Raw genomic sequence first — 20,808 nt, forward strand, 5'->3', positions numbered from 1 at the left:
TATTGCCCCTTTCAGATTCTTTTTCCCCCAAAACTGAAAGAGCCTGTAAAAGGAATGAGTTTTGTGTTTGTGCATCTCTAAGATGCTAAAACTTTATTTACGTGTGTGTGTGTGTGTGTGAGAGAGAGAGAGAGAGAGAGAGAGAGAGAGAGAGAGAGAGAGAGAGAGAGAGAGAGAGAGAGAGAGAGAGAGAATTGGATGAAAGTTTACAGAATAAATCTTCAGTTTTTGGGTTTTTTTTTCGGGCTCCTTTGGGGGAATTTATTCCCAGTCAGAGGGGGAGCAGGAGTGGGCGCTCTGCAGTCTCAGAGGCTGAGACACCAGCAGACACAACACCACAACCAGGGCGGGGGAAGGGGGGCACAGGAGAAGGCTCTGAACTCCGTGCTTGGTCCCTGGCTGTCCCGGCTGGGTCTGGGGAGGGGCAGGACCCTGCTTGTGGGTGGTGGCACTGAGAGCCAGGTGGAGGTGGCAGAGGGCAGGCCAGGGCGGACCCAGTGGACAGCACATATGGAAACAATAAATACTGACAGGCCGGGCCAGGCCAGCCAAGGCTCAGCTGCCGGCCCTGCTGGGACAGACCAGAGCAGCTTGAGTTTTGGCGATTTGGCTTTCCCCAAGCCAGAGCAGCCCTCAGGCCTGGACACCTCCGGTGTGGAGGACAGACGGGGCAGGGCCACATGCTCATGCAGACACCGGGTGAGTGCTCAGCCAGGGCCCCGCACACACTCCACACGTTAAGGCATCATGGTTACAAGGTGACCGACAGTCCCGGGCCTAGGAGAGGCGGAGCCTGCCCCTCCACCCCCTCTGGCCGGCAAGCGGGTGGGCGGGACCTGGGGACAGCACAGGCAGAAGCAGCCACGAGACACTGAGTGCATGACCACAGCCGAGGCTGGGCCAAGGGGCCAGGAGGGAGGGGGCCTGTCAGCACTTTGGTTTGGGGAGGGGAGGGGAGGAGGGGGGCTAGGCCTCAGTCCTTCCAATCCTTCTTGATGGTGAGGTTCCACTCCCAGGACAGGTGGTCTGTCTTGTCATCATCTGTGAAGCGGGACTTGATGTTGTAGCTGCCACGCGCCAGCATGCCTTTGGGCGCCTCCTCCATGGGCATCAGGAACTCATACTCCTCGGCCCGGGGCCCGTAGCTCCCCACCATGTAGTCGGTCTTGTCAATCTTGATGCCTTTCCTATAGGTGTGCTGGATGTACTTCATACCGGACACAATCTCTTTGTTTACCCGGAAGGAAATTTTGATCTGGTACTCCACCCCCTCCTTCAGCACGAAGGACTCCTTCTTGAAACTCTCCAGGTCTCCGGCCAGGTTCAGCTCCAGAGGGCCAGGGGCAGTGCTGCACACCAGGGTCAGGCGGGTCACAATGACATTGGGGACATTGGGGTCGGCGGAGACGGCCACTCGGCCCAGGAGGGCCTCCTTGTACTTGCGCAGACTCTCATCGTCCTTGTCCAGTTCCTGGATCTCCTGGATGCTCTTCTGTGCAGGAGGCTTGTAGTTGACCGAGTGCTCATCCTCCTCGTTCTCGGCTGCAATCTGTGCCAGCTGCTCCGCGGTGGGCTCCTGCTCGGCCATGCTGCTTGCCTGGTCTGCCACACCGGAGGGTTCGACCGCGCGGCGTCTCGCTCCCTCCCGAGCGAAGTGACGAACGTCGCGGCGCCCCACCCGCCCGGCCGCCACTTCTAAATCTTCAGTTTTAACTGCAGGAATTCATATGCATTTTGTTTCATAGTATTTCCTCCTTTATAATCCACTAAAGTAATGGAAGAACCTAGTCCAGAAGTATCATAAATGTAGGATATATTCAGAAACAAAGCTTTATATTTTTATACTATCCTTCAATCAAGTTTCTGTAATTTTGTACCAATACTTTTTCACTTACATTCATATTTTCATGTATATAAGAGTAATAGTCTCATGTAGATGACTGCATATCCCTTACATATTCCCTTATTGTTAGACCTTTAATTTTCCCTCATACTTAGTAAACAAAGTATTAAGAATATATTTATGATTATATTTTGGTCAATCCTTGATAATTTCCGAAGGATAAGCTCCTAGAGAGCCTTGTGGTGACGCTATAGCTTTTGCTATGGATAGGGACGTCGAGTTCCATTTAATCCACTTGACACTGGGATTTAAATTGATGGCTACAGCCTACAAGAGTCAGACATTGGTTCCTTCCACTGATGCTGGAGCCACCATTTTGCCTTTCCCTTTATTTTCCCAATTACACAGAATAAATTGTCAACAAATTTATTGATGGAAACTAGAATTTAAGGACTACTTTTCTAATCTCAAAAGTATCTGTGTTAGTTAGGGTAAACTATGGAAACAAATCCACAGAAACTCATATGTGTAAGAGAACGTTTTATATAAATGGTAAATGTGCATTAAGAAAGCATCCCAACCCAGTACTGTCCAAGCCCATGAGTCCAAGATTAGCCCATATGTTCAACACCAATCTACAAAGCCCTCCTCAATCTCACAAAACTCACGTGATGATGTTGACGGCAGGAGGAAAGCAGAGTCAGTGAATGTGTAAGCATCTCAGCACTAGCAGGGGTCTCCAAATGGCTGCCCCAGCACCCATGGTTGCATCGGGGTAGGTCCATGTGGCTTCTCCTAGGGGATGTTTCGCAGGAAGTGAGCATTGCAAGCTGAAGCAGAGAACTGGCTAAGGCAGTGGCATCCTGGTCTGACCATCAGAAAGCAAGAGACCTGAGAACCAGACAGGTGAGGCTGAATGAGCCATTTATTTCTCTGCCCTTCAATTAATCCCACCTGTGTTTATCAGCCAGGTTGGCACAATTAACCTTAACTATCTCAGTATCAGTGCTTGGAATATTAAAGTCTCCATTGCAGGCTTTGGTGTAAACCTTAAAACTTGCTATGAAAATCTCCAGCTTCACTTCTGCCCATTTTCAGCTCCATACAAAATAATGTGGGATTATGAGATTTATTTGTGAGATGTGAAATCACCTTGCAGAACGTCTTGGTTTGGGGATCTTTTGAGTGTTATCAATACCTGATATTAATTAATGGAAGTTCAAGAGAGTTCATCTGGGGATCCAATTTGAACTAACACAAGGCATAGGGAAATGGGAAGGTGAGGACTAAATCCATTTCTACATTTTGAGGACTGGATCATCCTTATCCTAATCCTACCTTCACAGAGGGTGAGAAATGTTGGAAATGACATACTAGCACCCTTAACTTGGAAAAGTTCCAACTATTTCTACTTATATGTCTGCTAATAGAAGTAAGGAGAGGAACATGAATCTTTTATGGATAGCTGCTATCATAGGTACAGGCTCAAATAGGAGTACTCTACTTAATGAAAGAAAACAGGTGTATCTAACTTGTGCTGCATATTGGAATAATTTAGAGAATTTTAAACAAATACCAATGCCTAGGCTCCAACCACAGCCAAATGGGTAGGGCAAGGCAATAATCATTTCCTAAACACTCCAAATTATTCTGATGTTCACACAAATTGAGAAACAAGTTCCTGGAAGTTGATGATTGAACCCAATACCCAGAAGAACTTAAGACATAACAGAGATCAATGAAAGAGACTGCATTATTTAATCTCGAGTACAAAATCAGAGAGGATTCGGTAGCAAAGCAAACTTTATACTCAATTTTCAAAACAGGCTTTGGACTACTCAGAGACAGAGTTGTTCCCAATATCTTAGATGAGGATGACTTAAGTAGGTGTTGTATGGTCCTTACAGTGAAGTTAGGGAACCCAAAAATAGAGATCAATCTCACCATCAAAAAACAAACCTTTTGGAAATGTTGACGGCAACCTATTATGTATGATTGTACTTAATAAAATCGAAAGATGGATTATATAAGATTTGTAAGAGCCCCCCAATAAAATGATTAATAAAAATATATGTCAACCTCCTGGATTTTTTTCACTCTCTCTTTCCTTAAACTATAGTAAAACATATATAACAAAACGCTTGCCATTTCAACAGTTTTTACATGTACAATTAAGGGGCACTGATTACATTCACCATGTTGTATAATCATTACCACTAACCATTTCCAATTTTTTTCATTGACTTTAATAGAAACTCAATGAAGCTAAAGTGATAATTCCCTTTTTCCTCCTCCCACCTGTCCCTGATAGCCACTAATAAACTATTGTTTATAGCTATTTACTTACTTTAGATGTTTCATATAAGTGAGTTTGTACAATATTTGTCCTTTTGTATCTGATATTTCATTCAGCATAATGTTTTCATGGTTCATCCATTAGCCTGTACTAAAACTTCCTTTCGCTTAAAGGATTATGTGTATGCTACCTTTTGTTTATACATTCATCTCTTAATAGATGCTTGTGTTGTTTCCACCTTTTATGTGTTGTGAATAACGGTGCAAGATTCATAGGTATAAAAGTATCTGTGATAGGTTTTGTGTCAACTTGCCTGTGTCAGGGTGCTCAACAATTCGGCAATAATCCTTCTGGATGTGATCTAACAGAAGGTAGTCAGCATGTTAGCTCTAACTCTGTGAGCAGCAAATAGTTGTGGTGGAGTGTAGCTCACTTGATCAGATCCTCCAATATACGACCTGCTCCCTTGAAAGCAGACTGTGGGAGAGATTGTCACTTCTGCCAGATCTGGATCTTGTATCTGGTTTGTCTACTTCCTGTCATATTGCCTGGCAATCCCAGGAGACATCAGCAGACTGCTGACCTTGAAGGTATTCATCTTTGCATCCAGCAGTCTGTGATCTTCTTGCTTTCAGCTTCCTCAGTCCCCACAGCTACATGAGTCAGAAGAAGCCTTCACTGACATCTGACACAAGGACTTGAACCACACTGGACTGACTTACTTCTGTAGCTGTGTGAGCCATTTCTTTCTTCCCTTTTTAAAAAATGCTTTCATTAGCATATACTTCACATCTCATAGAACTTAATTGTTAAATCATATTAAGAAGTCATGCAACCATCGTCACAACCAATTTCAGAAAATTTTATTCTCATACACGTTATTGTTAGCTCTGACCCCGCCCCCCAGTCCCTACCCCGCCACACCATCCTACTCTGCCACCATACCACAAAGTTACTAATAATCCAGTTACAATTTCTATTGAATTGCCTATCCTGGATTTCATACACAGAAAATCATACAAAACACAAACAGGAAGCAAACAACCTCAATAACAATGACAAAACAAAGAGATACAAACCTCAATAGAAAAGAAAGCATAAAATATTAAAAACTGAAAGTAAATGTCTAGGAAAGAATGATGGTAACATATGTACAAATATGTCTGATACAATTGATGTATGGGTTGTAATTATAGTTGTAAGAGCCCCCGACAAAATGATCTTTTAATAAAAAAGTCAAAAAATATTAAAAACTGAAACAAGTTTAAAATGTATTGAAAGGGAACTCAAACGACAAAGTATTATATTTTAATCTATCTACAACTGCCATAATTAACTTTACAATGCTCTCTGTCTGATACCAATGTGATGTGATACCTCTCCACAAATCTGGACTATGCTTAGAAGGGATTCTCCAGAGGCTAAATCCATGTGTGGGCCCTGAAAATGGATTTTCAGCTTCCACTGTCATTCAGAGCCTTCTACAAACCAGGTATTCACAATTTAAGCTTTAATATAATATGTGTTAGTCTCGGTTGACTAGAGAAACAAATCCAGAGAGACATTCATATGTGTATAAAAAAGAGATTATATAACAAGGGCAATTGAACATTGAGAAAACATTCCGGCCCAGGCCAGATCAAGTCCATAAGTCTGATATTAAGCCATATGTCCAATACCCATCTATAAAGTCCTCTTCAGACTCACGAAACACATGCAGTGACCCGGAATGCAGGAATATCACAAGCCAGTGGGTGGGAAATCTTATGGATTCAGTGGTGTTGTAAGCATCTCAGCATGGGCAAGGGTCTCCACATGGCTCCTCCAGCTCCGGGCACTAGCATATTTCCATGTGTCTTCTCAGCTGGAATGTCTCCCAGGGAGTCTGCCTGTGCACCACCTCTAGCGCCTCCAAATGAATTCATCAAGCTGTGACCTGATTGATAAGCTAAACTTCACCCATTCCCTCTTAAGTCTCTCTCAAATTGACAACAGATTATGTAATTACCACACCGTACCTCCTTTGGATTTGGATTTTACTCCTTATGGTCCTTGAATCACTAAGGTAGTGTGTTTCTTCCATGTGGACTTAGTTAATGCCTCAGATAGCTGCTTGTTTTAAGATAGCCTGTAAGACTCTAGATGTTATTGTTTCTGATAGTACCATCTGACTTCTTCACCACACTTTGATTTAGCACCCATATCTTAAGTGATCGCTTCATGACAGAGTATTAAGTAGGGCTATGTCATAAGAACCAATTTTTCTTAGATTGAAGGAAGAGCTAACTGGGAGCCCCAAATTCACTCATATGTCTCTGGTTCACTTTAGAGGTATCATCATTTTATTATAGAAAATATTATAAATCATCCCCCTGGGTGTAAGAACCATTTCTTGATATAAACTTCTTTCTATATACATACTTCCATAATTGTTACTGTTTTTGCTTCTCCATAGAACCCAACCTACCACACTATCTATTTGAATTCCTACTTTCAAATCATTTGTTTATCTACCTAGAAGGGGATTGCTGAGTCATATGATAATTCTACTTTTAACTTTTTGAGGAGCCACAAAAATGGTTTCACTAATGGCTATACCATTTTTCAAAAGAATGGTAAAGTTTATCTTTATACAAGAACCAGACTATGATGATTACTCTAGTTTTTCATTACGTTTTGAAATTGCGGAGTCTGAGTCATTTGTCCTTTTTCAAGATTAAAGAGCTTTTAAAATGCTGTACACTCAAAATGATTTTCTTTTCATTCCTTAAAATAAAGCTCTTGAAATGTTGATAGGGATTGTATTCAATCCATATATTACTTTGGGCACTATTTAAATTATAACAATATTTAATTTTCTAATCCATGAATAGAATCATATTTATGAATGTTGTGAGTTTGAATGGACTGAGGGCAGTGAGGTTTTTGTTTTGGAATCCATGAATATAGGATGTATTTCATTTTTCTAGGTCTTCTTTCATTTCTTTTCACAGTTATATAATTTTCAGGATACAAGTCTTTCACCTCCCTCATTAAATGTATTCTTAGGTATTTTATTATATGCTATCATAAGTGTGATTTTATTCATTTCCCTTTTAGGTTGATCATTAATGAAATACAAAAACTCAACTGATTTCTTTGTTGAACCTGTATTTTGCCATATTTTAATACATTTTTAATCGTTTTATTAGGGGCTCATACAAATCTTATCACAATCCATACATACATCAATTGTGTAAAGCACATTTGTACATTCATTGCCCTCATCAGTCTCAAAATATTTGCTCTCCACTTAAGCCCCTGGCATCAGCTCCTCATATTTCCCCTCCCTTACTGATCCCCCTCCCTCATGAACCCTTGAATAATTTATGAATTATTAATTTGTCATATCTTGCCCTGTCCGACGTCTCCCTTCACCCACTTTTCTGTTGTCTGTCCCCCAGTAAGAAGGTCACATGTAGATCCTTGTAATGGGTTCCCCCTTTCCAACCCAACCTCCCTCTACCCTCCAGGCATCACCACTCACACCACTGGCCCTGAAGGGATCATCCATCCTGGATTCCCTGCATTTCCAGTTCCTATCTGTACCAGTGTACATCCTGTGGTCTAGCCATATTTGTAAGGTTGAATTGGAATCTTGATAGTAGGGGAGGAGGAAGCACTTAGGAACCAGAGGAAAATTGTATGTTTCGTTATTGCTACATCGCACCCTGACTGGCTCGTCTCTTCCCTGAGACTCCTCTGTAAGGGGATGTCCAGTGGCCCACAAATGGGTTTTAGGTCTCCACTCCGCACTACCCCCCTCATTCACTATGATAAGATTTTTTGTTCTGATGATGCCTGATACCTGATCCCTTCGACAACTCATGATTGCACAAGCTGGTGTGCTTCTTCCATGTGGGCTTTGTTGCTTCTCAGCTAGATGGCCGCTTGTTTATCTTCAAGCCTTTAAGACCCCAGACCCTGTATTGTTTGAGAGCTGGGCACCATCAGCTTTCTTCACCACATTTGCTTATTCAACCATTTTGTCTTCAGCGGTTGTGTCGGGAAGGTGAGCATCATGGAATGCCAGTTTAATGGAAGAAAGTATTCTTGCATTGAGGGAGTGCTTGAGTGGAGGCCCAATGTCCATCTGCTACCTTAATATTAAGCCTATAAATACATGCACGTAGATCTATTTCCCCATCTTCATATATAAATATACTTGCATATGTACATGCCTTTATTTAGACCTCTATAAATGTCCTTTGCCTCCTAGCTCTTTCCTCTGTTTCCCTTGGCTTTCTTCTTGTCCCACTATCATACTTAGCCTTCATTTGGGTTTCAGTAATTCCTCTTGGTTACATTACCCTGGATCATGCCCTACCAGGCCTCCTACACCAACCTTATCACCGATTTGGATCACTTGTTGTTCCCTTGTCCCTGGGTTTGTTAACACCACTACCTTTTCCCCAACCTCCCCCTGTCCCATGTCCCCCGCAACTGTCAGTCCCATTGTTTTCTCTTCCAGATTGTTCATCCAGCCTATCTTATTTAGACAGACCTGCAGAGATAACAGCATGCACAAAAACAAGACAGAGCAAAACCAAGCAACAATATGCAACTAAACAATAACAACAAACCAATGACAAAAAAAAGCACAACACAACAAGAAAGAAATGCTTGTCGTTAGTTCAAGGATTGTTTGCTGGCCTTTAGGAGTGTTTTCCAGTTCAGGCTGTTGGGGCACCATGCACTGGCCCCAAGCCCACGTCAGCATTCCTTGGGGACCTCGCCACTCTGTTCCCTTGCTGTTCTGTTGCACCCCCTTAGTGTTTTGCTTTTGTGTGGCAGGATCAGATTGGGCTCAATTCCCACACTGTTTCTCCGGTGTTGTCCCCTGTAGGGATATGGGTCAGTGTGAGATGTCATGTCTCATGGTGGGGCTGGCCCTGTGGTCCTCTTTGTGGACTGGCTGCTCTAATTGGGAATATTGACCTCAAGGACTGGTGGGCTAGGATGTTCTCCACTCTCTCCTCCTCCCCCTTCATCTGCTCCCATGTGCTCAGACCAGATATATCCTTCTCCCAGAGCCTCAGATTCAATGTCGTCCTTTGTAATTCATTTTTTAGTTCTAACTAATTCTTTGAGATTTTCTCTATATAGAACCATATCACGTGTGAATATGAATAATTTTACTTATTTCTATCCCATTTAGATACATTTTATTTCTTTTTTCTTGTCTAATTGCTTTGACTAAGACTTCTAAAATGATCTAAATAGCAACGGTGAAAATTTTTATCCTTGTGTTGTTCCTGATCTTAATGGGAAATCTTTAAGTGTTTTTTCATTGAGCATTTTATCAGCTATGTGGTTTACATATATGATCTTTCTCATATTGAGGGGTTTTCTTTTTATTCTGAGTTTTTTTGTGTGCTTTTATCATGAAAAGGTGTTGGATTCTGTCAAGTGTCTTTTCTATAACAATTAAAATTATCGTTTGGTTTGTTTGTTTTTTTAATGTGATGAACTACACTAGCATCCATAGGAAAAAATTCACTAGATCATAGTGTATAGTTCTTTTAATGTGAAGTTGAATTTGGTTCTCTAGCATTTTGTTGATATGTTTGCATTTATACTCATAAGAGATATGAATCTACTGTAGTTTTTTTGTGAGAATCTATCTAGTTTTGGCATCAGGGTAATACTGGTTTCATAGGATGAGGTAGAAAGTGTTCCCTACTCTTCTGATTTCAGAAAAATTTATGGCACTTCTATAAGAATTTGGGTGTGTTAGCCTGTGTAGACTAGAGAAACAAATTAATAGAGACACACATGTGTATAAGAAAGAGGTTTATATTTACTAACTAGTTCAGAAGTAAATCTCCAATCAACTGTAAGAGACTGCCGTGATTATGATCAAATTTCAGCAGATTTTCTTGGGTAAATTTTTTTTTTCATTTGCTCTACACCCTGAAGTTTTAAATCGTAGTTTTTTCATGTTAGGCTTTTAAAAATAATAATTTTCACTAATTTCATTGAGAAGTAGGTTTGTGGAGCTCCTCATGCTATCCTCCCTGCCCCTTCCATCAAATTCTTTTCATGCTGCAAATACCTCTATAAGAAAAGCTCAGACTCTTCAGGGCTCAGGTGATCAGCTGGAGCTCAGTCAACGTAAATTCTCTGTGTGGAAGTCCACTGATCTAAAGCACTGAATCCATTTTACTTGGCTTCCCTAAACAAGTATCATGTTACTATAAAGAATATTATAATAACAATAGTTGCTAATTATCAAATATTTGTTAGGTCACAGCTTACCTGCATTACCTATTTAAACTCCCACAATATTCTGGTTTTATTAAAAAGGCAATTGTAGTATAAGATTATAAGAGTATACGGTAAAGGAGAGAACCACAGTTTGAGCCCATGTCCTAAACCACAGTTGGTCTCAATAGGAAGCTTTTTAAGAGCTGCATCACTTTTTGCTGTTACTCTATAAAGAATGTCCTGTTGACAGACACAATGTAGGGACAAGAGTTAACACTCCAAAAATGGCCACTGCAGCTAAGTATTCCATGTGTGTCCTTCTGCCTTGAATGATACCCTTCCCCCAGAGATCAAAAAGGCCACCTCAGTATACCTGAGGCATAGCAAATGCTATCAGTTCCTCCCCCTTATCTGAGTTTCCAAAGTTTCTGGTATGTTAACATCAAGGTGTTAAAGGCTTTAAAGGGTTTCTTAATAGGCCACCTCTAAAAGAGAGCACCAGATTAATCTCCTTTCAGTAAAAACTTTCCTGTCCAACTAATCTTTCATTGGAAGCAACACTGCTGTATTCTAGTCCTTAAACCCTAGGTGAAAAATAAGCTGATGTCTCTCTGATTGGTTCTCCATCAGTTCTTGGGTCTCTGGGCTCTTACATATAAAAAGTCACTTCCACTTTTGGAATTGAGACCACACTTAACCTAACAAACTGTACAAATCGTCCCCTTAGCATTAAGGTTTCTCTAAGGCAATGTTTCCCATATTGAGCAATACTCTCCCCAGGGAACACTGGAATACTCCAGTAGGGCTGCAAAAGCAGATGCCTACATTTTATCTTGGAATTTGGGTGTTAGTGCAAAAGTTTTTAGTTGCCAGTGGAGCACAGAGTCATGTTTTTTGTGTGTTGGTTTATTTCTGAAAAGGGGGCAGTAGACCAAATATGTTTGGGAACCTATGCTCTAAGGCAATGAAAAAGCTTGGGTCAAGACAGTGCAATATATGACAAAACAAAAATTTATAAATTATCTAGGGTTCATGAGGGAGGGGGGACAGGGAGGGAGGGGGAAAGTGAGGACCTGATGCCAGAGGCTTAAGTGGAGAGCAAATAGTTTGAGAATGATGAGGGCAATGAATGTACAAATGTGCTTTACACAATTGATGTATATGTGGATTGTGATAAAAGTTGTATGAGCCCCTAATAAAATGATTTTTAAAAAGAAGGCAAAAGTAAATAAAAACTATATGACCTAAATATATATATATTTATCTAACAAGCTCCTGACCTGTAATATAAGAACTATTTTGATGCCAAAGAAAGAAATTTAAAACCAGATAAGTGTAAATCATATGCTGTTGATTACTGACCACTTGTAACCATTTCTCTCCATTACAAGGAGAATTATTACAAAGAAAAGAGTTCTGGTAGCATAGAGTTTACATGTTGGACTACTAACTTCAAGGTTAGTCATTCAAAACCACCAGCTGATCCTCAGGAGAAAGAGGAGGCTTTCTAGTCCCTTAAAGAGATACATTTTTGGAAACCCACAAGAATAGTTCTACTCTATCCTATAGGGTTGCTACGAGTCGGCATCAACTGGATGGTAGTGGATTTGGAGTTTGGTTAGCTGGAGTTTAGCACAATAAGAGATCTAAGATATCAGCAATTTTTTGACTTCCATAATCATGAGAGAACCAGAGGTATGAAAATGTTCAAAAATATACGTAGGTTAGTTATCTTAACCTAATGTCCATGCTTTATAACCTATGAGTTAAATAACATAAGCAACTCAAAAGTGCCAAACTTCCAATACTTGCAATGAGAAAGCAAGTCTTACTGACAAAACCTAAGCAAAAAGGTGTTCAATTCAATACACTTGTAACTTTATTGACTGTCCTCAAGGAATTAACAATCTGCTTGAAGTATTAAATATGAAATTCTATCTTGTTCCTACTTTAAAAATAAAGTGATTAATTGCAGCTACAAGATCTCTTTTGCTATACGCTGTGATCATGTGAGTGATGTCTCAGATGTTCACAGGTTCCATTTATCCTCAAAGAGAGGTAATTACACAAGTGTGACAACCATTGGGAGTCATAATAGAATTCTGCATATCAATAACATTTATCATAAAAGTAGATTAATACAAAGTAGATAATACTAAGGATAATTTAATGCTGACCTTCAGCCAATAATTTCCATGCCACATTTTAGAGCTCATCATTTTTCACAACTGTTATTCTATCAAAATCTTAAATTGAGACATCTTACTCCAACCACAGTCTCCTTTCTTTCCAGTTCCTTCAATCTATTACTTCTGCTTTCTTTAGTTGTCATCTTTCAAGTCCTCCAGTCCCTTAATATTATACACACCATCATTTTTCTATTTTCACTTCATTTCCCATCCAACTTGTCATGAAACATCATTTCACAAGCTTTTATCACCTTATAAGAACTCTAGTTTTTGATCATTTTGTTTTATTTTTCTGCTTTTGTTAAGAATCTATGTAGTGGAACACACACTAACATTTTTACATGAAAAATTAGGTGATGCTGATCACATTCTTCAAGTGGTACAGTCATTCTTACCCTCTTTTTATGAGTGAATCCTCCCCAATTAACATAAACTTACTGCCCTTCAACTTTCCTGATCATTCAAATTGCTGTCTTCTATTTGTCCCGGTATAGACAGAGTGCTTTTTTTTAAGTCTAGTGCTCAAGGCATATATTCTTTACTAGTTAAGCTGAAATCTTGTTTGGCCAGAGGACTTAAAGAGATATTTTTGGTTTAAGGATTTTCAAAGCCTTTGGTTCAGGGTGAGGAAATGGCACAGGGGCCATCAGTTACCTCTTCTGGTACACAGAGAAGGAAAATCCAACTCCACGTCTGCCCAAGAATGATTCCTATGAGGCAGATATCAGGCATTCCTTCACCCTCCAACTTCCTTACCCTATTCTAACACCAACCATCTCTTCAACAATACTCTTATTTCTCTGCTGGGCTTGATTATCTGTTGCAATAGCCACACAACTCAGACAAGTCTCACATTTAAGGGAGCTTATTAGGGAATTTAACAGGTTACATCAAGTCAAGATCGGAAACTGTTAAGGAAACAGTTTGGTTTTTTTTTGCAGTGCCTCTTCTCAGCTATGTCAGCAGGCATATCTCTCTGGGGTTCATCCACAACCACAGGATCCCTTGGCCTCTGCCTTGCTCCAGCAGGTGTTGCAAATCTCCTTTAGCACTGGTAAACACCCAAAGGACACCCCACTTTCCAAGCCAGCCTCCTGCCCAAAGGCATCCAATTTTACTAGTTCCTTGGACTTAGATGCCCGCTTCTGAGTCTCATGAGCTCAATGCTGCAGCCTCTGCTGCCTCCATCATTTCAAGCAAGGAGCTCATATATGCTTGACTAATGGCTCTTCTTTCCTGAGATTCCTCTCTTCCTGCTTCTGAGATACCTCACTTTTATACCCAGTAGAATGGCAAAAATTGACCAATCCTCTAACCTTCATTTACATGGCCCCACTTAATCATTTGGTGGGAGTTACAAAGATGATGGCTATCCCTCCCCCTAGAAGAATTCACTTCAAAGGACAGCACTGAAGCTACAGCTCAAGATCAGAGGACACTGGAGCCAAAGATAGGGGAAAGGGCGGGGGGGGGGGGGGGGAGGAGAGTGAAGCACATCCTGGCTCACCAAGCCCTGAGGACAGTGTTTCTGCTTAGAGCAGCAATGCATAGAGATGACCACAGGGCTGGCTGCACCATGGGACACAGTGTTCCTCATTGAACCATAGCACCATTGGGGAAAACACAGCGGGAATTGTGCCCGCCATGAGCTCACTACTCCGAAGCCAGGCCCTGGGGGCATGCAGCAGAGCAGCGGGGAAAGCAGAGCAATGAACTCCTCAGAGATAGATGTGGGGCCAGGACATGACACCCCATTAGATTTGACTAGAAAGCACTCATGAAGGACAGCAAATAGACCCTGAACTATTTATAGGGGGTTTTGTGTGTGTGTTGTTGTTGTAGCAATTGTTTTACTTTCTATTGTTGCTTTGTTGTACTCAGTCTTGTAATGGTATATAATATGTCTACCTGGAAGGGATAGATGGGATAAACAAGCCAGAAACGAGAACAACGGGATGACAGTTCCAAGGGGACATGGGAGAAGGGAAGCGGGGGGGGGGGGAAGGAAATGGGTGTTAAAAAAACCAGGGACAAGGGCACAACAAGTGATCCAAAATCAGTGGCAAGGAGGGTGTAAGAGATCTGGCAGAGCTGGATCAAGAGCAATGTAAAAGAGAGGAATTCCTAAAACCCAAATGAAGGCTGAACATGATAGTGGGACAAGAGGAGAATACAAAGAAGTAGAGGAAAGGACTAGGAGGCAAAGGGTATTATAGAAATATAAATACAGGTATATAGAATTGTAAATATAATTATATACAATGAGGGGGAAATAGATCTATGTGCATATATTTATAGGTTTAGTATTAAGGAAGCAGATGGACAGTGGGCCCCTGTTCAAGTACTCCCTCAACACAAGAACACTTTGTTCTAACAATTTGGCAGTCTGAGTTGCTCACCTTCCTGGAATGATCACTGAAAACAAGGACAAAGCGGGTGCATAAGCAAAAGTGGTGAAGAAAGCTGATGCTGCCCGGCTATCAAAAGATATAGCATCTGGGGTTTTAAAGGCTTGAAGATAAGCAGGTGGCCATCTAGCTAAGAAACAACAAAGCCTACGTGGAAGAAGCACACCAGCCTGCCCCGACATGATTGCTGAAGACAAAGCGGGTGCAGAAGCAAATGTGGTGAAGAAAGCTGATGGTGCCTGACTGTCAAAAGATACAGAATCTGGGGTCCTATAGGCTGAAAGATAAACAAGAGACCATCTAGCTGAGAAACAACAAAGCCCACATGGAAGAAGCACACCAACCTGTGAGATCACAAAGCATCAAAGAGATCAGGTATCAGGCATCAAAGACAAAAAACAAACAAACATAACATCATGAAAGAGGGGGAATGTGGAGTGGGGACCCAAGGCCCATCTGTGGGAAAATGGACATCCCCTTGTAGAAGGGCTGCGGGGAAGAGAAGAGCCAGTCAGGGTGCAGTGTAGCAATTATGAAACACACACTTTTCTTCTAGTTCTTGAATGTTTCCTCCCTCCCACTTTCATGATCCCAATTCAACCTTACAAATCCGGCTGGACCAGAGGATGCACAGTGGTAAGGATAGGAATTGGAAACACAGGGAATCCAGGACAGATGAACCCCTCAGGACCAGTGGTGAGATTGGCGATACCGGGAGGGTAGAGGGAAGGTGAGGGAGAAAGGGGGAACAGATTACAAGGATCTACATATAACCTCCTCCCTGGGGGATGGACAACAGAAATGTGGGTGAAGGGAGGCGTTGGATGGTGTAAGACATGACCAAATAATAATAATTTATAAATTATCAAGAGTTCATGAGGGAGGGGGCAATGGGGAGAGAATGGACAAAATGAGGAGCTGTTACCAAAGGCTCAAGTAGAAAGCAAATGTTTTGAGAATGATGATGGCAACATATGTACCAGCATGCTTGACACAATGGATGGATGGATGGATGGATTCTGATGAGTTGTATGAGCCCCCAATTAAATGATTAAAAAAACAAACAAACATAGATGATGGCTAGAAGAACCATACCAAGTAATTTCTCTTCACTATACAAAAGTTCGTGCAGCATCCATCCCCATAACGCTTACTACATTTTTTTCTGTCTCCTCAACGGCATTTTAAATATGTTGAAATATGTTGAAGGCATAGACTCACTTGGTAACTAATATACATAAAATAAAGCTAAACTCACTGCCATAGAGTAAGTGTGGACTCATGGTGACATGATACGAGTCAATAATTTATAAATCGTGCTTGGTAGGAAGCCCTGGTGGCTTGGTGGTTTGAGCTGGGCTGCTTAACAGCAATGTCGGCCGTTCTGAACCATCAACTGCTCTGCAGGAGAAAGACAGGGATCTGCAGTCTTGGAAACTCACAAGGATAGTTCGACCCTGTCCTTTAGGGTCACTATGAGTCGGCCTCGACTAGATGGCAGTGAGCTGGAATACTGATTCTATGATGGAAAAGCACTTATTTGATTCATTAATTGATTAATTTTATCTACTGTGTTATACCAAGAAAGCTTTTTTTCTTTTTTTTAACGTTTTATTAGGGGCTCATACAACTCTTATCACAATCCATACATATACATACATCAATTTTATAAAGCACATCTGTACATTCTTTTTTTATTTTTTTACATTTTATTAGGGACTCATACAACTCTTATCACAATCCATACATATACATACATGAATTGTATAAAGCACATCTGTGCTCCAATGTTCATTGCAGCACAGTTCACAATTGCAAGGAATTGGAAGCAACCCAAATTTCCATCAACTGACGATTGGATTAAAAAACTGTGGTATATACATACAGTGGAGTACTACGCAACACTAAAAAGCAGTGATGAACGTATGAGGCACATAGCGGCATGGGAAGAACAGGAGGAAATCATGCTAAGCAAGGTAAGTCAGGCACAAAAGGACAAGTACAACATGAGCCCGCTGAGGTAAGAATTAAAAAATTTTTTAAAAAGCAAAAGTGGCATAGGGGAAAAAGCTACTGTATACAAACATTTTAGGGGTGAAGACTGTGTAGTATGGAAGAGACCAGACCAAAACCAGGGATGTACATGGTAGACAATGGTGGAGGAGGTGGGGAAAGGAAAACAAAAGGATGAATACAAGGAAGAAAAGGGTAGTGGGGGTATGGGGCATTAATCCACCCAAGGGGAGGGTATTGTTTATATCTCCACAGGAAAAGTGGGACCAGACTTCAACCCAGTGTCGCAAGGTGTGAATGCAATATCCCGGCGTGGAGTAGGGAACCAGTGGAGAGGTCTGGGAGGCTGGCCCCAGCACCATAAATTAAGTGGATTCCTGCCCCTCCCCCGAAAAGAATTTGTTACAAAGGACGACATTGACTCTGCAGCTCCGGGAGATGAACATATCTGATCAGAGCACACGAGAGCAGATGAAGGGGCAGGAGGAGAGAGTGGAGCACAGCCTGACCCACCAGGCCGTGATGATGATGTTCCTGAGTAGAGCAGCCAGTCCACAGAGAGAACAACATGGCTGGCCCCACTATGAGAAATGATGCCAATCAGTGACTAAGGGCGATACAGGGGACTGCACCGGAGACACAGTGTGGGAATTGCACCTGACCTGATCCCACCACACCGAGGCAAATCACTGGGGAAGTGCAGTGGAACAGCAAGGGAATGGGGTGACAAGGTCCCCAGGGAATGCTGAAAGTGGACTTTGGGGCCAGGGTATGGTGCCCCAACAGACTGGACTGGAAAATGCTCCTAAGGGCCAGCAAACGATCCCTGAACTAACTACAAGCTTTTCTCTTGTGAACTGTTTTGTTCTGTTCTTTGTCAGTGGTTTGTTTTTGTTGTTTTGTTGTCTGGTTGTATACTGTTGCTTTGTTTTCCTCTGTCTTGTTTTCGTGCATGTTAGTGTCTCCACAGGTCTGTCTGAATAGGACAGGCTGGATGAACTATCTGGAGGAAAAACAACGGGACCGACAGTTCCCGGGGGACTTGGGGTGGGGGGTAGGGGGGACAAGGAGGTGGTGTTAACAAACACAGGGACAAGGGAAAAACATGGGACCCCAAATGGTAGAGAGGGGGGAGTGGCAGGCCTGGTGGGAAATGATCAAGGGTAAGGTTGCTTAGAGAAGAGGTATACTCTAGCCCAGGTGGTGACGAAGCATGGTAGTAGGGCAGGAGGAAAGTCAAGGGAGATGGAGGAAAGAGCTAGGAGTCAAAGGGCATTTATGGAGGTCTAGACAAAGACATGTACATGCAAATATATATAGGAGGATGGGGAAATAGATCGATGTGTCTATATTTATAGGTCAAGTATTAAGGTGGCGGAAGGACCTTGGGCCTCTACTCAAACACTCCCTCAATGCATGAATACCTTCTTTTATTTAATTTGAACTCTATGATGCTCACTCTCCCAACACAGCGGCTGGAGCCAAAGTGGGTGAACAAGTAAATGTGGTGAAGAAAGCTGATGGTGCCCGGCTATCAAAAGAGATAGTGACTGGGGTCTTAAAGGCTTGAAGATAAACAAGCGGCCATCTAGCTCAGAAGCAACAGAGTCAACACGGAAGAACACACCAGCCTGTGTGATCGAGTGGTCCCAAAGGGATCAGTTACCAGGCATCAAAGAACAAAAAATCATATCATTGACTGCACACCTCCATGATAGGATCACTGAAGACAAATGGGTGCATAAGCAAATGTGGTGAAGAAAGCTGATGGTGCCCGGCTATCAAAAGAGATAGTGTCTGGGGTCTTAAAGGCTTGAAGGTGAACAAGCGGCCATCTAGCTCAGAAGCAAAAAAGCCCACATGGAAGAAGCACACCGACCAGTGCGATCACGAGGTGCCAAGGGACCAGGTATAAAGCATCATGCAAAAAAAAAAAAGATATAAGTGTGTGTATGTATGTGTATATGTATATATGTATATGTATATATACCATATTAAATGAAGGGGGAAGTGCAGAGAGGAGACCCAAGGCCCAAGTGTCGACCAATGGAGATCCCCTCATAGAGGGGTTTAGGAGAGGAGATGGGTTAATTAGGGTGCGAGGTAGTACCGATGAAGAACATAGCTTTCCCCCAGATCCTGGATGCTTCCTCCCCCCAACTACCATGATCCGAATTCTACCTTGCAGGGCTGGATAGGGCAGAGGCTGTACACTGGTACATATGAGGGCTGGAGGCACAGGGAATCCATGGTGGATGATACCTTCAGGACCAAGGGTGTGAGGGACGATGCTGGGAGAGTGGAGGGTGAGTGGGTTGGAAAGGGGGAACTGATTACAAGGATCCACATGTGACCTCTTCACTGGGAGAGGGACAGCAGAGAAGGGGGGGAAGGGAGACTCCAGATAGGGCAAGATATGACAAAATAACAATGTATAAATTACCAAGGGCACATGAGGGAAAGGGGAGGGAGGGGGAAAAAAAAGAGGACCTGATGCAAGGGGCTTAAGTGGAGAGCAAATGCTTTGAGAATGATTGGGGCAGGGAATGTATGGATGTGCTTTTTTCTTTTTTAAGAGTATTAGATTCTCTTGGGTTATGAATTTAGATTTTAAAGGGGACTCCCCACTCTCTTTGTATTATTGACTAATGATAGATTTTTTCCTGTTTGGAATACATCTTTATGAAATAATTTTTATATTCTGTCCATGATTGATATTATGTAGTCTCAATAAAATTTTACCCAAACCAGAAGTGAATCTATTTAAGTCCACAGAGCCACACAATTTCCCTAGATATAAAATGCAATTAGACATACTACTTGCCTGTCAATAGAAAGGGGGCAACTACATAATTAGCAGGACCAGGTGACAGAGCGATTGAGCTATTTCTGCAAGCATTCATTTTACTATCATTATAGTTGACACATTTGCTTCTTTTTCATTCTCCTGGGATTAAATTCCAGTTGTCAGAGGGCGGCTGGTGTTACTAGAACTTTCTTATCTCTTCTGACACCAATAACTGATCACTGGTGAATTCTTTTCAGTTGTCAAGGAGTTCTATTGGTTTGTGGGCATGTGTATGTGTGTCTAGATGAGTATACTGATTGCTAATGGCTAATGGCTTGCTGGATTTATGACCCAGTGGTAATGCAGGTTCTGCCCTTTTAGGTAGTGAAAATCATATGCAATATAATACTTATTGTATATCTGTACAGATCCTCAGAATTAACATTTAGGAAGATTGTCTAACATGGGGTTTGTAACTCAATTGCTTTTAGTTTAAGCTTGGCAAGCATTATACAAAAGACAGTGCTATATTATTTCAAGAATGTTATCAGACAGCATTTGTTATGGTCTTCTATTCACTTCATAGTATTTCTCTATTTGGAGAAAAGCATCCTTATTTACAATTTTATCCATAACAGATTGCCCTCCAGTATTTTTATTAGAAATAATAAACCATGACCACATTTGAATTTTCACAATTTGAAAACTCCACATTCACCAGTAAGCATTTTTAAACCTACAGAAATATTTTTCACTCAATATATATGATGAGTTCACTCCAAATGTTTCAGGTTTAACATTTTGTAAATTTAATGGAAGCTTATAGGTACCACCATAGTTTAACAATTAATTTTGATAATTTATGTTTCTTTTATATGCATCCCTATATTTTATTAAATGTAATTATAACTTGCTCAAATATGAATAATATATTAAGAATATGAACAAATGGTATGCCTTTCCCGCTATTATATTTTTCAGACGACATAGGGTCTACTACTTTTTGGGTCATAGTGATAGATAAC

At 41.5% G+C, this 20,808-nt stretch overlaps 1 pseudogene; it reads right to left on the reverse strand.

Annotated features, from left to right (window-relative positions):
• Positions 1 to 225: 225 nt before the first annotated feature.
• On the reverse strand, positions 226 to 1,690 carry LOC142434125 (rho GDP-dissociation inhibitor 1 pseudogene; annotated as a pseudogene).
• Between the last annotated feature and the right edge of the window lie 19,118 nt (positions 1,691 to 20,808).

Source organism: Tenrec ecaudatus, chromosome X (assembly GCF_050624435.1).
Source record: "Tenrec ecaudatus isolate mTenEca1 chromosome X, mTenEca1.hap1, whole genome shotgun sequence".
Classification (NCBI taxonomy): domain Eukaryota; kingdom Metazoa; phylum Chordata; class Mammalia; order Afrosoricida; family Tenrecidae; genus Tenrec; species Tenrec ecaudatus.